Raw genomic sequence first — 14,576 nt, 5'->3', positions numbered from 1 at the left:
ACATTTTCTGGGAGGTTTTTCTTAAATACTCAAAAGTTTCATTCCCTTTTATCAGTGAAAACCCTTGGTGTAACTACATGACTTCATCTATTTAACCACTTGAAGCTCGTTTTCCGCTTTTCAGGCTTTAAATCCAAGGAAAGTCAAATATTTCACACTTTGTTTTTTGCTTTTTGTTTTTTTCTTAATTTTTCAGAAGCTTCATTTCCACTAAATCAGTGCAAACAGTTGGTTTTTACTCAGAATGTGTCTTTTTTGTACTTTATTGATGCTTTTACTCTTTCTAACTAAAACAAACAGCTTTTACTTGCTCTTTTTGTTCAATTTGCCTGAAGATTTTCCCATTTTTCACTCATAAATGTAGATTTCCTTTGACTTCATTGAGCGGTTTAAATGGTTTTAGTTTGTTTGTTCATGTAAATCTATCTGTGTTCGTTATCTTGCAAACAGCTCAACTTTTTTATGCTTTCCCCTCCTCCACTGCTGTGATTACCCATCAGTATCCTAATATTCCTTATTTACCCTCTCAGATAACACCTCTGTTTTGTGCAGCTGAAATACTTTGCGTTGACTTCATGTCGTTAACCCTTTAAAGCCTGTTTTCACTTTTCTAACTTTCACCTTGAATATGTTGAATACACTTCAACATTTTTTCCCCAAAATACAAAGATTTTGTAAGTTGTGCACCAGTTAAAGTTATATTTTCTGTTTTCTTTCATAAATACTCAAAAGTTTCATTCCCTTAAATCAGTGAAAAGCCTTAGTTTAACTACATGACTTCATCTATTTAACCCCTTGAAGCTTGTTTTCCATGTTTCAGGCTTTAAATCTAAGGAATGTCAAAGATTTCACACTTTGTTTTAACTTTTCGTTCCATCTATATGTACGTTGCACCAAATTACACAGATTTCCTCTTAATTACTGGACCAGTGTAGATGCTTTTATTAGATTTGTTCCTTCACCAGGTCATAGTTTTCTCTGTTTCAGTAATTTAGCGTCTTTTACTATGGCTTCATTGATGCTTTATTTTCAATCGAATGTCCTCAGGTATTTCATTATTGTTTCTAATTCCTTAACTTCTCCTTAAACGTCCTTTTACTTTCATTATTTCCACTTGAACCGCGCTTTAACAGCTGAAACATGTTGGATCTGTCTGTGTTTGTATGAACTCCAAACATTTCCATGTGATGTTTTGCTGCTGTGTCTTCGTCTTATCTCCGTGAACCCTCTGAGTTCTGTTGGTTCACAAACACACCCTGTGTTTCTCACTGAGCTGATGGAGCTACAAGTTAAATATTGAGATGAGGTCAGTTTGCTCGGGGGTGACTCAGCAGTGCCTGCTTTTTATTCCACCTTAGACTCGTTCGTATGATCGTCCTAATCAGTGGGAGTGGAGGTCACGTGACCCGGACACAGGTTTAGCTGCAGTGAGTGGACGTGTTGTCGGATCGAACCTTCACCACAGCTCCATGTGTGAGACGGAAACATCAACACCGCTGAGTTTAGACCAGTATGTTTACAGCCTTTAAAGTGTCTGCACCAAACCAAAACAAGGGGAAACTGTTCCGCTGTGTTTGGGTTCCTTTACTGTGGTAACGACTGCGGTTCTGCAGAACTCTGCTGTAAAAAGCAGATCTGCATCAAACTGACATGAAAAACAGGAGGTGACGAATGGAGGTGGATTTATGGATATGAATCTGTTCAAATTAGTTAGAACTAGAAAAGCACTCAGAGAGCGCAGACCTCCACCAAAGCAGATCAGTCCCCTCCCCCTTGAGCACCACCAAAATTTAATCATTTCTTCCTTGTGCCAGTATGAACATTTCCTGAAAATTTCATCCAAATCCATCCATAACTTTTTGAGTTATCTTGCTAACAGACAAACAAACCCTGATGAAAACATTACCTCCGCCGTTCCTTGGCGGAGGTAACAATAGTTGCTTTTCCACTGACACTCAAATTGCACAAATATATCTTGCGCATAAAAATGTACCCAATGGAAAAATGGTAATTTCACCAAAACTCTCATTTTTTGATTAAAAACTAAAAAAAAACCTTTAAAAATATACTCTCCTGTTTAGTGTACAGTGTCCTTGAATGCCAAGAATGGCACCTATAAATAAAATGTATTATTATTATTAAAAAAAATTCATATGAAGGAATGCTTCTAGGACCAACAAAGAGTTTGTTCGAGGTGCTCTTTGGAAAAAGGGATTCATAAAGTAGATACCCAAGTGGAAGAAAAACTCCAAGGCACTCTCTTTAAACATTAAAATGCCTTTATTACCATGGCATGGTCATATGTAGACCTAAAAAAACACTTTGACTTCCTGATGAAGGCTTGAAGCTGAAACGCGTAGAAGTTAGAAGTGTTTTGTAGGTCTATAAATGACCATGCCATGGTAATAAAGGCATTTTAATGTTTAAAGAGGGTGCCTTGGAGTTTTTCTTCCACTTTGGTATCTACTGTATTATTATTATTATTATTATTATTATTATTATTATTATTATTATTATTATTATTAATAAACGTTTTTGCGATGGCAGGAGGTGGTTTTTCGGGCATAGTGCAAATGATATGTCACGCAAAACTGCAATGGAAAGACTTGTTTTTGCAACTAGAGTCATGTGAATTAAAAAAAACAGATGTTGACAATGTTACAACAAGAGAAGAAGAAGAGTTTTAAAAGAAACATGGTGTGGTATGTGTGGACACACCAGGAAACGGAATCATTTTTTAATTTAGTAAGAGGTAGAGGGGTAATATATAATCATAATGAATATATCTGTAAATCAACACCATATTTACGTTCGTCTTCATGTTTATGGAATGACTTCTACTGTCATCTCGCGATCATAAATAAACAAATCATCACATTTGTGATTTAATGGAAAAACCGACATTATGCACTTGACATTTAGTAAATATGGGTAAAGTTTTGTGCAGACGTCCAATGGAAAAGCCACTATTGTGTGTTTTTCTTCAGGAAATGTCTGAAATGTCTCTTAAAAACAGCCCAAATCAACACCTGATGCATTAAAGTACTTCAGATAAGATTTTATTGATCCCATCAGGGGGAAATAACATCATTAACAGCCGCAAATATAAAAATAAAGTGGAGGGAAGTCAGAAAAAACAGAAGATAAAATAAGACTTTATTTACTATATTTTTAGAAAACCATACACTTCATACACTTAAAAAATATACACTTAGAAAACAACAAATACTAAAAGAAAAATATTTATATGAATTTAGATTTAATTTTAACACATTAATGCAAAAAAAGTATAAAATCTAGAGATGCAACTAGTACTTTATATAATTCTAATATTATTCAGCTGATAAATGCTGATGCTTTTGAATGAAGGGTCTGAGTCATATTTATTTATTTATTCTCAGTTGAATCTTTTATTTCAGTATAAAACAACCACACATCAGGCCACTTGTACAAACACATCTTTGGATAAAGTCTGTTCTTCCAAATGTTTTTTACAGTCATGGAAACAAAAGGCATCATGAGGGTTTTTTCTGTCATAACAGACTTTAGACAAAGAAGAAATACACTGAAATTTCTCTATTGTTCTGGAAAAAAGAAGTAGAAGTCGAAGTTTGAGTTGTAGTTGAGGTTTGACTGTTGTGGAGAAATTTTATCCGAGTGTCTGATGTGTCATAAGTTTGGACCATGAATCCACTGTAGCAGCGTTTGGAAGAATATTTAACCCTTGAGCCCTGACTCCAGGTAAAGGTTCACATATTAACTCCGTACAGCAGTTCCACGGTCAAAAAAAAAGAATAAAATAAACAACAAAATGAACAAAAACAGCCAAAGTGATCAATAAAATAAACAAAAATGAATAATAAACCAACAAAATAATAAATAACATGAACAAAATAAGACACAAACTGAACAAAAAAATGAATAAAAAAATGCAAGAATAGAAAATAAAATGTAGGAAAATAAACAAAATAAGAAACTAAATTAAGAAAAATGAATAAGATATTTACAAAATATTAAATAATATGCAAAAAGTGAACTAAAATGAAGTTAAATAAATAAATAAATACAGTAAGCAACATGTATTGTATTTTGGTCCCAGTAGTTTTAGTTTTGGGTCTTTTTTTCTAAATCCGTCCACCTGCTTTTCGACACCTGTTTAACTCCATACATCAGTTCCACGGTCAAAACTCAGTAAAAACAGTAAAAAAAAACAAAGGAAAATCACCACAACACTGGAAACAACAGGAAAAACAAAAAAACACAAGGAAAACAGTGTAAAAAAACAACAACAAAAAAAAAAGCCCAAACCATCTATTTTTATAGTGAGTCGGTCTCAGATGTCTATGGAAAGCACATGGTCTATTCTATCAACGCCACTGGAAATTTAACTATTGAACAAACGGTTGAATTTGTCAATATTTAAATAAATCCTACATTCAGAACGCTCAGCACAGACACGTCAGGGGTTAAAGGGTTAACACTGCCATTGAGAAAACAAAGTCAACAGAGTTGAAATTGTCTCCATAGAAACATCAATTGAATTTCCATAAGAGAATCAATAAGTTTGATTTCAGTCTTAAATGCAAGAAGAAAGGAAGAAAAGAGACAAAACAGACATCTGTCACAGGTGTTTGGATCAGAAAGACCGAGTCAAAGCTGCAACATGTCCACATGAGTCTCAGAGGAATCAGATGTCCATGTCTTCAGCGGCTGCAGGTTGATGATGTCACAGTCCAGTGATGTCATATATATGGTCCACGGATAAGAAATTAGTTCCAAGTCTGTTTATTTTCTGAATATGACAATAATTGAATTGAAAAATCTTTAATGTCCCCAAAGGGCAATTTGATTCACGACAGAAGTGTACATATTTCACATATGACCCAAACAACCAATCTCACATAGTAAAATAAATATAATAAATACAGTAAATAAATAAATAAGTCATCATAGTTAATGGTGTATTTTTCCCAATGGGCTCGTCTACAGGCTGTAAAAAAAAAAAAAAATCAAACCAAAGTGATGCAGAATAAAAGTGTCAAATCAAAAACCAATCAGAACAGGATCCTTCCCTCCATAAACCAGAGGAAAACCCCGTCTTAGTTTAAAGTGTGTGTAAACCAGGTGATGATACAACACCCCCCCACACCCCCCCCCTCCCCGGGAAACACTGTCTCATCTGTTTGGATTTCATAACCACTACACGACTACAAACAGGACATAGAGGTTTTCTTTGTCAAAATCAGAGGTTTTCACACCACAGACAGTTCCAGTTACGGGTCAGACTCACGCTTATATAAGGCGTCTTAGCTCGGGGCTGCTGCAGGTGTGATACAGCGCAGAGCAGTGATACCAGGACCGGTCTTTGTCGTAGTTGTAGGTCAGATGTGTTCACCAGAAGCACTAAACACAAACAGTTGATTCAAACACGTGATGTAATCTAAACAAAAGCTAACTCCGCCCTGACCTGCAGGAAAGTGACTCCAAGTCCGTTTGGAGAACCAGGTGCTATCCTGTTCACTAAAGCACCAAACAGAGATTAATCCGCCGCTGAAAATAGTCCCCAACAAAAGCACAATTTCCTCTTTTTTTGTTTGCTCAGAACTACAATGACCAGACTTTTCTTCTTCTTCTTCTTAAACACTCCACTGAAGGAGCTGAGGGGAGCCCCCCCACCCCAGACCCCCAACCCCACCACCCCCCTCCTCCTCCTTTCATGTGTTTTTGGAGGCTTCCTCCTCCTCCTCCTCCTCCTCCTCCTCGGTTGACTGGCTCCAGGAGTCCCGCAGGGCCACTGTCCCCAAAACCCAGAGCCTGTCTGCCTGGTCAACCCTCCTCAGAGAGCCCCCCCGCCCTCTGTTTCTGTTCTCTCCTCCTGTCTTTGGAACACAATAACTACCACATGTTATTTTAATTAAAGCCAACCGGTCCGTCCTACTGCCTCGCTCACTGCTGCCGTATACTCTCTGTGTTTACATTCATCAGGTTAATGATGGCTTTGTAAAGTATGTGTTGGTGAAAAGGACTGAACTGTCTTTACCTTCCTGAACCCTGTCTTCATCTTCACTCTGCAGATTTAAAGACACCCTGAATGTCTGGAAGCCCAAAGTCTGCTCCAGTGAATGTGTGTAGTAGTTTTATGTACAGTTCAGTTCACCTTCAACAGCCTTTTACTGGGTTTGACTTCATTTCTCTCATTTATTGATAATTATTATTGATGTTTCTGTGTCCGATCCTCATGAACAGGACATCTGACAGCTGGAGACATGATGTGTCCACATATTTATGTCCATATAGTTTAGAAACATTGATATTTCACTATAGTTTAATGGTAGATTTTTCTTCCTCAGTCAGATGTGATGACAGTAGATGGAAATTATTATTGAGTCAGAGCAGGAAAAATATTAGAGACATTTAGAGGAAGAACATTTAAAATCAGAGTCATGGAGAAGAAAAATTTGGGTGGGTTTTGGGTAATTTCTGGATAGTTTGTGGGTGATCATGAAAGAACTTGAAAAATATTTAAAAAATTTTGAGCCAAAACATTTGAATCATAGTCATGGTAAAAAAAACAAAAACAAAATCAATGTTGAGAGAAATGAAATCCAAACCATCTGTGAGGCATCTTGGACACAAAGATAATAATTTAACCCAAACTAACCAATGCACTGATATTTGTCCCATAATATAAAACTATATTCTGACATTAGTCATTATTGTTTTGGATCCCAGACCCCTGTTAGAAAAGAAACACCTGGATTCAACAGGTCCACATACTTTGGTCCATATTGTGGATTAGTTGGACAGTTACGATATGAGGATAATGAAATATGAAAGAGCAAAGAATGGAGCTTTACAATAAATCTTGCACTTTCATGAGTACCATATACTCTATAATAACGACACATTTTAAGAACGTGATTTTCAGAAAGCCAAGGAAACACCTGAATTCAACGTGTCCACATACTTTTGTCCGTGTATGTCTGTAATTGTGTGTCATGCTTCTGCTCATGGATCTGTAGCAGAGAAATAAAGCCGAACTGATTGGTTGAAATATTAGTGAATTAACCCTTCGAGCTCCTCCTCCTCCTCCTCATGGTAGATGATTGACAGTCTTCTCCTGTTTGACTTCTACTGAGCCTGTTTAAATGAGCATCAAAATCCAACAACTGGGAGTAATGTCGTAATCAGATGCGACGCGTTTTCATGCACTTCAGAAATGCAATAATTAAAAACCCTGGTTTACATGTTTCAGTCCATTATTTATGTACGTTATGATGTCAGACGTACACTTCCTGTCATTTCCAAACATTAGGTCTTGTCTTGTTACCATGGCAACCCTTACGGCGTCAGCGTTAGCCGTCTTAACGTGGGAGGAGTTAATAAGATGACAAAATAGGTCACATGTTGGTGCTATCCTTCATTTCAGTTCATTGTTTACCTTTTTCCTTAGACTCACGGTGTCGCTGCGTAACTTCAGTTTATATAGATTTATCTTTACATGTGCAGCTGTTAAAAAAAAAAAAAAGGAATCAGATTAACCTTTTTTAACTTGAACTTTTCACTCATTTCATTGATTTTGGTTCATATTTGTTCATTTCTATCAATTTTGTTGATTATTTTTGCTATTTTTTGATAATTTTTTGGATTACTTTGTTCATTCTCATTCATTTATTTGACTATTTTTGTTGAATTTCTTACATTTATGGAATATTCTGATATTTTTGTTGATTGTTTTGCATTTTTTGATAATGAAATTTTTCTGCAACACCTAAGGTGTATGCGTTAGCTGCCCTAATGTGGGAGGAGCTAATAAGACAACAGAATAGGTCACATGTTGCTGCTATCCTTCATTTCATTCCATTGTTTGTTTACCTTTTTCCTTCGACTCACGGTGTCGCTGCGTAACTTATACAGATTTTTTTTTTTTTTTTACGCATGCACAGATGTAAAAAAAAAAAAAACTACATAAATCAGTTTAACCTGTTTACATGTGTGAAGACATCAGAGTATTGGGGACAAATCTAGGTGTGTTAATCGGATTTCTCATAATCAGATAATTGTCGTTATCGGATAAAGTCGATCAGATTATCCTGTTTACATGATCACTGGAATAATCTGATTACTCCAGACATCAGATACTGATGAGAGTACTGGTGTGGATGTAAACGGACTCAGTGACTCCAGCTGAATTCATAACTTAACCCACACATTTAAACATAAACGCGTGGTTTTAATCGAGTTTCCAGATCGAAGTCGTATTAGAATAACAACAGTAGACGAGGCCTGGGCTGATTCACTTTTCCTCTGCGTCTGTCGGCTGAGTGCTTTCTAAACTGATTAGCGTTCTGATGTGTCCTGATCACCGCAGCCGCTCTGTTCACACACACACACACACACACACACACACACACACAGCTGACCCACTGGCCTACTGTAGGAGTGTGTGATCGTCCATATGTTTCTTTGTTCGATAGCTGACCTCCTGTCATTTCAAAGACGCCACAAACCCAATCTGACAGGACAATGATAAAGGCTTTTATTCATTCTGTGACACATCAGGCTCCGCAGAACAACAGACAAACAATATAAGGATAATTTAACGCACACACATTTGACTTTGATCGACCCTCTGCTGTCAGTCGGTTCTATTGTATAAAACATTAGACATGAGTTTGATTCAGATCAGATTTTATTAAAACAGACATATACATATATAACATCTAACACTGGGATTAGTGAATAAAAGTCCTGGTAATTACATCATAGTTTTACTATATCACTGATAAAAGTCATATATGAACTTACTTATTCATTTTGTTGATTTTGATCATCATTTTTTTCATTTTGTTAATTATTTTGTTAATTTTGTGGATTTTTTTTTGTTCATTTTGTGGATTATTTTGTTCATTTTTGTTCATTTTGTGGATTTTTTGTTCATATTGTTGATTATTTTGTTCATTTTGTGGATATTTTGGTTCATTTTGTTGATTATTTTGTTGATTGTTTTGTTCATTTTGTGGATTATTTTGTTCGTTTTGTGGATTTTTTTTGTTCATTTTGTGGATTATTTTGTTCATTTTGTGGATTTTTTTGGTTCATTTTGTTAGTTATTTTGTTCATTTTTGTAGATTTTGTGGATTTTTGGGTTCATTTTGTTGATTATTTTGTTCATTTTTGTTCATTTTGTGGATATTTTGGTTCATTTTGTTGATTATTTTTGTTCATTTTTGTTCATTTTGTGGATATTTTGGTTCATTTTTTGGATTATTTTGTTCATTTTGTGGATTTTTTTTGGTTCGTTTTGTTGATTATTTTGTTCATTTATGTTCATTTTGTGGATTTTTTTTTTTTTTTTGGTTCATTTTACTCAGATATCAGTCTAGTTCCTGTTGATCACTGATAGAAGTCATATATGGACTGTGACTGAATGAGTTGAGTTCTCCTCTAGTGAAAGTCCCGCCCACTTCTGTTGTTAGGTTGATGTGCATCCAGACCACAGGACTGGAACATACAGGGACACTGGTCCTGTTGTAATGTTGTCGTCCTCTGGTCTGAGATGCAGGTTCTGGTTTTCTCTCTAAACTCATCTGTCCGTCTGCTTTTTCATTTTCCTGTTCCTGTCATTCTCCTGAACTCTGTATAGTCGGTGTACTCGTCCAGACCCGTTCATTTCGGATGCTTAAGGTTGTGTCGCCGTTTTCCACATGAATATTACCCGTACTTTTCTTTTAATGACCATAATTTTTTCCCCGCCCCCCTGTGGCTCCGCCCCTCTGTTCACAGTATAAATCAGACCGACTGCTCTTTAACATTCCTCTGTCTCCCTCAAAGAATCGGATTTTCTCCAGGCCCCAAAAAGTGGGGAATGACCCGGTGTGGCCCGACACATCCATGACCTCACGTGTGTGTTTGTGTGTGTGTGTGTGTGTGTGTCCTGCTGTTTTAGTGGTGAGGTAATGTGTAAGTTGTCAGTCAGGAGGGTAAAGGCTCATTCAGTCCATCAGCTCGGTGGATAAAAGCAGGAGGCCTCCTTTCTTTTATTTATACACACAGACGTTCCATTCTATCTATATGAGGACACTCGTTAACCCTTTAACCCCTGACGTGTCTGTGCTGAGCGTTCTGAACGTATGATTTACTTGAAATATTCATATAAATTCAACCATTTACTCAATAGTTAAATTTCAAACCGTGCTGATAGAATAAACCTTGTTCTTTTCATAGACATCTGAGCATGCTCAGTTCACCCTCACCACCTGTGGAATGGGCCTTGCTTTTTTTGACTTTTTTTTTTTTACTTTATTTTAGTCCATTTTTTGCATATTTTTCATGTTTATCAGTCAATCAAATTTTATTTATATAGCGCCAAATCATAACAAAAGTTATCTCCATTTACAGAAACCCAACAGAATCCTCCATGTTTATAAATATTTTATTAGTTTTATTCATTTTATTGCTTTTTTGTTAATTTTTCTACATTTAGTTTTTTATTTCATGATTTTTTTTTCTTCAATTTTTGTTTAGTTTGTGTCTTATTTTGTTCCCGTTACTTATTATTTTGCCGGTTTATTATTCATTTTTGTTCATTTCATTGATCACTTTGGTTGTTTTTGTTGATTTTGTTCTTTATTCTATTTTTTTCTTTTTTTACTTCATTGATACTTCACGTCATTGCTTGGCATATTTTTCCATGTTATTTATTGTTTTGTAAGCATTATATCTGTTTTTGTTCATTTAGTTGTTTTTTTTGTTTATTTTCCTACATTTTTTTTAATTTTATTTTATTTTTCTTCCATTTTGTTCAGTTTGTGTCTTATTTTGTTCATGTTACTTATTATTTTGTTGGTTTATTATTCATTTTTGTTCATTTTATGGATCACTTTGGCGCTTTGGTTCATTTTGTTGCTCATTTTATTGTTTTTTTTTTGACCGTGGAACTGCTGTATGACGTTAATATGTGAACCTTTACCTGGAGTCAGGGCTCAGGGGTTAAATACTCTTCAAAACGCTGCTACAGTGGATTCATGGTCCAAACTTATGACACATCAGAGTTCTCAGATAAAATTTCTCCACAACAGTCAAACCTCAACTGCGACTCAAACTTCAATTTGGGGGCAGGGGGGTTAATTCATTTTAGTCAATTTTTTGCTTATTTTTTCGTGTTTATTATTTTGTAAATATTTTTATTAGTTTAATTCATTTTGTAGCATACACCCCGAATGAAGGATGAGACTTCACTGGTGATTTTCCGATTTAATGGCACTAAATCCTAAAATTAACCATAAGAGCTAAAGAACACGCAGGAAAAATGTGTAATTACAAAACACTTACATTTCATTATTATTTCATCATTACATTAGCAAAATAACTATGAGGATTAGCTTGAGTGAAACCTAACAGTAAACATTAGCTTAGCTCGTTAGCGTAAATAACAAATTAATAAACCAGTGAGAGACACAAAATATTCAGTAACATTTCTAAATTTAACACAAACGTACTTTGTGCCTCTTCAGAGGGGTAGCTAATGCAAAGCAATAAACTGACTGTGTCCAACTTTTTTTTTCCTTTTTTTTTTTAACCGTTTTTTTCTCTTTTTGATGTCAAGATAGGAAGTTACTCTTCAAAATAAAAGTCTGCTGTGTTCAAACTGGAAGTTACCCTTTACGTAGTCAAAATAAAAAACAATATGCCAAGATGCAGTTACGGAAGTGAATTTAGCAATTGTATTCAGGGTTATTTATACATTTTATTTCTACATTTAGTTTTTTTTATTTCATTCCTTTTTTCTTCAATTTTTTTTCAGTTTGTGTCTTATTTTGTTCGTGTTATTTATTATTTTGTTGGTTTATTATTCATTTTTGTTCATTTTATTGATCACTTTTTTTTTTTTTTGCCGTGGAACTGCTTTATGGAGTTCAACAGGTGTCAAAAAGCAGCTGGACTGATTTAGAAAAAAAGACCCATAACATAAACTGCTGGGTCCAAATTCAAATCCTTGTTGTTGTTCAGTGTGTTCCAGTTCACAGTTGATGTTCAACATCCTGAATCTCTTATTGATGTTCATTCTAGTGCCTTATTTAGTCCAAACCTATCAAACTTAAGTTCCTCACTTTGTCTTTTTCTGTTCTTCCACCTGTTTTGACCCTAAAACACACAGTACAACTAAACCACTGAAGAAAAGGAACACAAGCACAAACTCACAGCAGCTTTAATGAACCTGAAACAGACGCAGATTCACAGCAGAACCTTTACCTGGAATCAGGACTCAGGAGTTAAAGGGTTCATATGTGAACCTTTACCTGAATCAGTGCACATTATGTGTTTGCTGTGATTGTTTTTGTTTTCTTTCATTTCCATCCTATGTTGGAGATTTGTAGGAATACACACACAGCTGAGGAAAAGGAAAAGAAACTCACTGAACTGTATTTTAATACTGATAAAAAAGAAAATCTAATAAAAACTAAGTTAACAAAAAAACACATCTATAGGTTTTAATGTTTGTCGCCCAGATATAGAAAATACTACACACTATAGAAACACACACACACACAGACATTCCAACTCCTTCACAACTGGACAAAAGGAGGTTGGCGGTCGCCTCCTTTGTGACACTAACACACACTTCAAAGCCTCCCCCCTCTGACCCATGTGGGTGATGTCATTCTGGTCCAGGCCTCCTCTTGTTTCCCAGGTTTTCAGTTCAGTCGACGGCGGCGGAGACACGCCGAACCACACACAGACGCTCCTCAGGATGTCGTTTCATGTCCGCCAACAAACCGGCCGAACAAAAACTAAGTCGCACGTCAACAAAACGACACTTAGAGAAAGGTTTAGCGGTGAAATGAGAAAATATGTGACGTAGAAGAAACTAATGTGCACCGTTGAATGACTTTTCCATCCTCTGGTTTTGTTGGAAATGTTATTGCTTTGGTTGTTTCTGTTTTGTTTTTTTTTTCTCATATTTCTAACGGTGATCTTTGATTGTGTTACCACAGTTACACACTTATATTCGTGTTTTGTCGAGCTGACGTTCTGCTGCAGATGTGGATGTGACACATATGGATGAATGTTGATGTTTTATGTTCTTTACGCAGAGTATTTCCATATTGTCATCTGTCGTATCTTCTGTAGAATTCCCTTTTCATGCACCATTATCCTTTTTTTCCCACTATTATTCATTTTTTTTCCACTATTATCCATTTTTTTCCACTGTAATTATCTCCTGTGAGCTCAAACCAATCCTCCATTACGTTGTCTAAAACTATAGACGCTGAAGAAACATCTTTTCATCCGACCCCTCTTGTCTCCACCGCATTTCAACGCAAAGTGACGCCGTCAGTTAAGAGCGCTTTTATTCAGACGCCGTTGGAGATTTACAGCAAAAGCCAATACTGATGAGATACTGCAGTAAATCTGAAACACAACGAGATGACACAGAGGAAGTGAAAGGCCTCACTGGCACCGAAATGAGCAGATAAATATAACAAAACAAAAAAAAACTAATATAGAGATGGTTTGGTTTTATTGATGTGACTGAATCATCACAGGTGGAAACAGGAGAAAATCCACCAGGAAAAAATAAAAAACACAACAAATAAAAATATCACTTCTGGGAGAGTTTTACATAAGAGTAAATTAAAGGGTTTTATTTAGTGTAAACAGTGCATTTAGTGACTAAGAATATGATGATGATGTTTGTTTAAAGGTGTTTTTAAGAAGCTCTGATGAATTGACGATGTTTTTTTCACTGCAGTCTTTAGGTCTATATGACTATAAGGTGCAAGTGTTACCATGGATACGTTGGGTTTTATTATAAATGAGTAAACTCTTACACAAATATCAGAAGAAGTTTAAACCTGTTGAAATGTGATTTTATTATTTTATACAGTTTTCTTTCAGTGAATGTACCTGATTTGGTCATGTCCTTCTACTTTTAATGAGTATAATAAGTGTTTAAATTTTTTTAAAAAAAATTAAAATACTTCTTAGGTGTTTTCAAGTTTTTCTATAAAACAAGTCATTTTCATCATTTATATTTAATTTTCATAATAACATTTAACATTATAAATCGAAATTGCTGTCCACCCTGTTACTTTGGGGGAACCGCCCCTTTAAATAATTTGGTTGATGACATCATCATTTTGATTGTCTTCATTGGAGAACGTTCATTATTTACATTCACATTTGAACATTTTCATCAGTTTGTGTTTGTTCTTTGATGTGTTGTCATCATGTCCACCCCGTCACCACAGAATATGGTTTCATTTAAACCTGTTCATAAATTCTACATATATTTGTTGGACATTCCACAGTCCTGTTCAGAGACGACCTACTTTACCATCTCCAGGTCCAACATGTGGACATTAAATGCTAACGTTAGCCTAAACTGTCCACCCTGTCACTTATATTTACATGGATTTGTCGGTAACAGGGTGGACATATCGGTTTCATATTTTTTGATCTGATTATTGCATAAAATGTATTTAAATGTGTGAGTCTGACCAACGTACATTTACAACAGCCTACAGTCGACTGAACACATTCAACACAAAGATAAGACGAACATCTGCAGT

The 14,576-nt window shown here is 35.5% G+C and overlaps 1 protein-coding gene across 1 annotated transcript in view; it reads left to right on the top strand.

Annotated features, from left to right (window-relative positions):
• The window catches only part of plekhg4 (pleckstrin homology domain containing, family G (with RhoGef domain) member 4), a 98,265-nt gene that overhangs the window by 66,514 nt on the left and 17,175 nt on the right, over positions 1-14,576 (top strand). The gene's annotated exons all lie outside the window — the stretch shown is intronic.

The sequence above is a fragment of the Sphaeramia orbicularis genome, chromosome 3 (assembly GCF_902148855.1).
Source record: "Sphaeramia orbicularis chromosome 3, fSphaOr1.1, whole genome shotgun sequence".
NCBI lineage: Eukaryota > Metazoa > Chordata > Actinopteri > Kurtiformes > Apogonidae > Sphaeramia > Sphaeramia orbicularis.
This window is presented reverse-complemented; position numbering and strand designations above follow the sequence as displayed.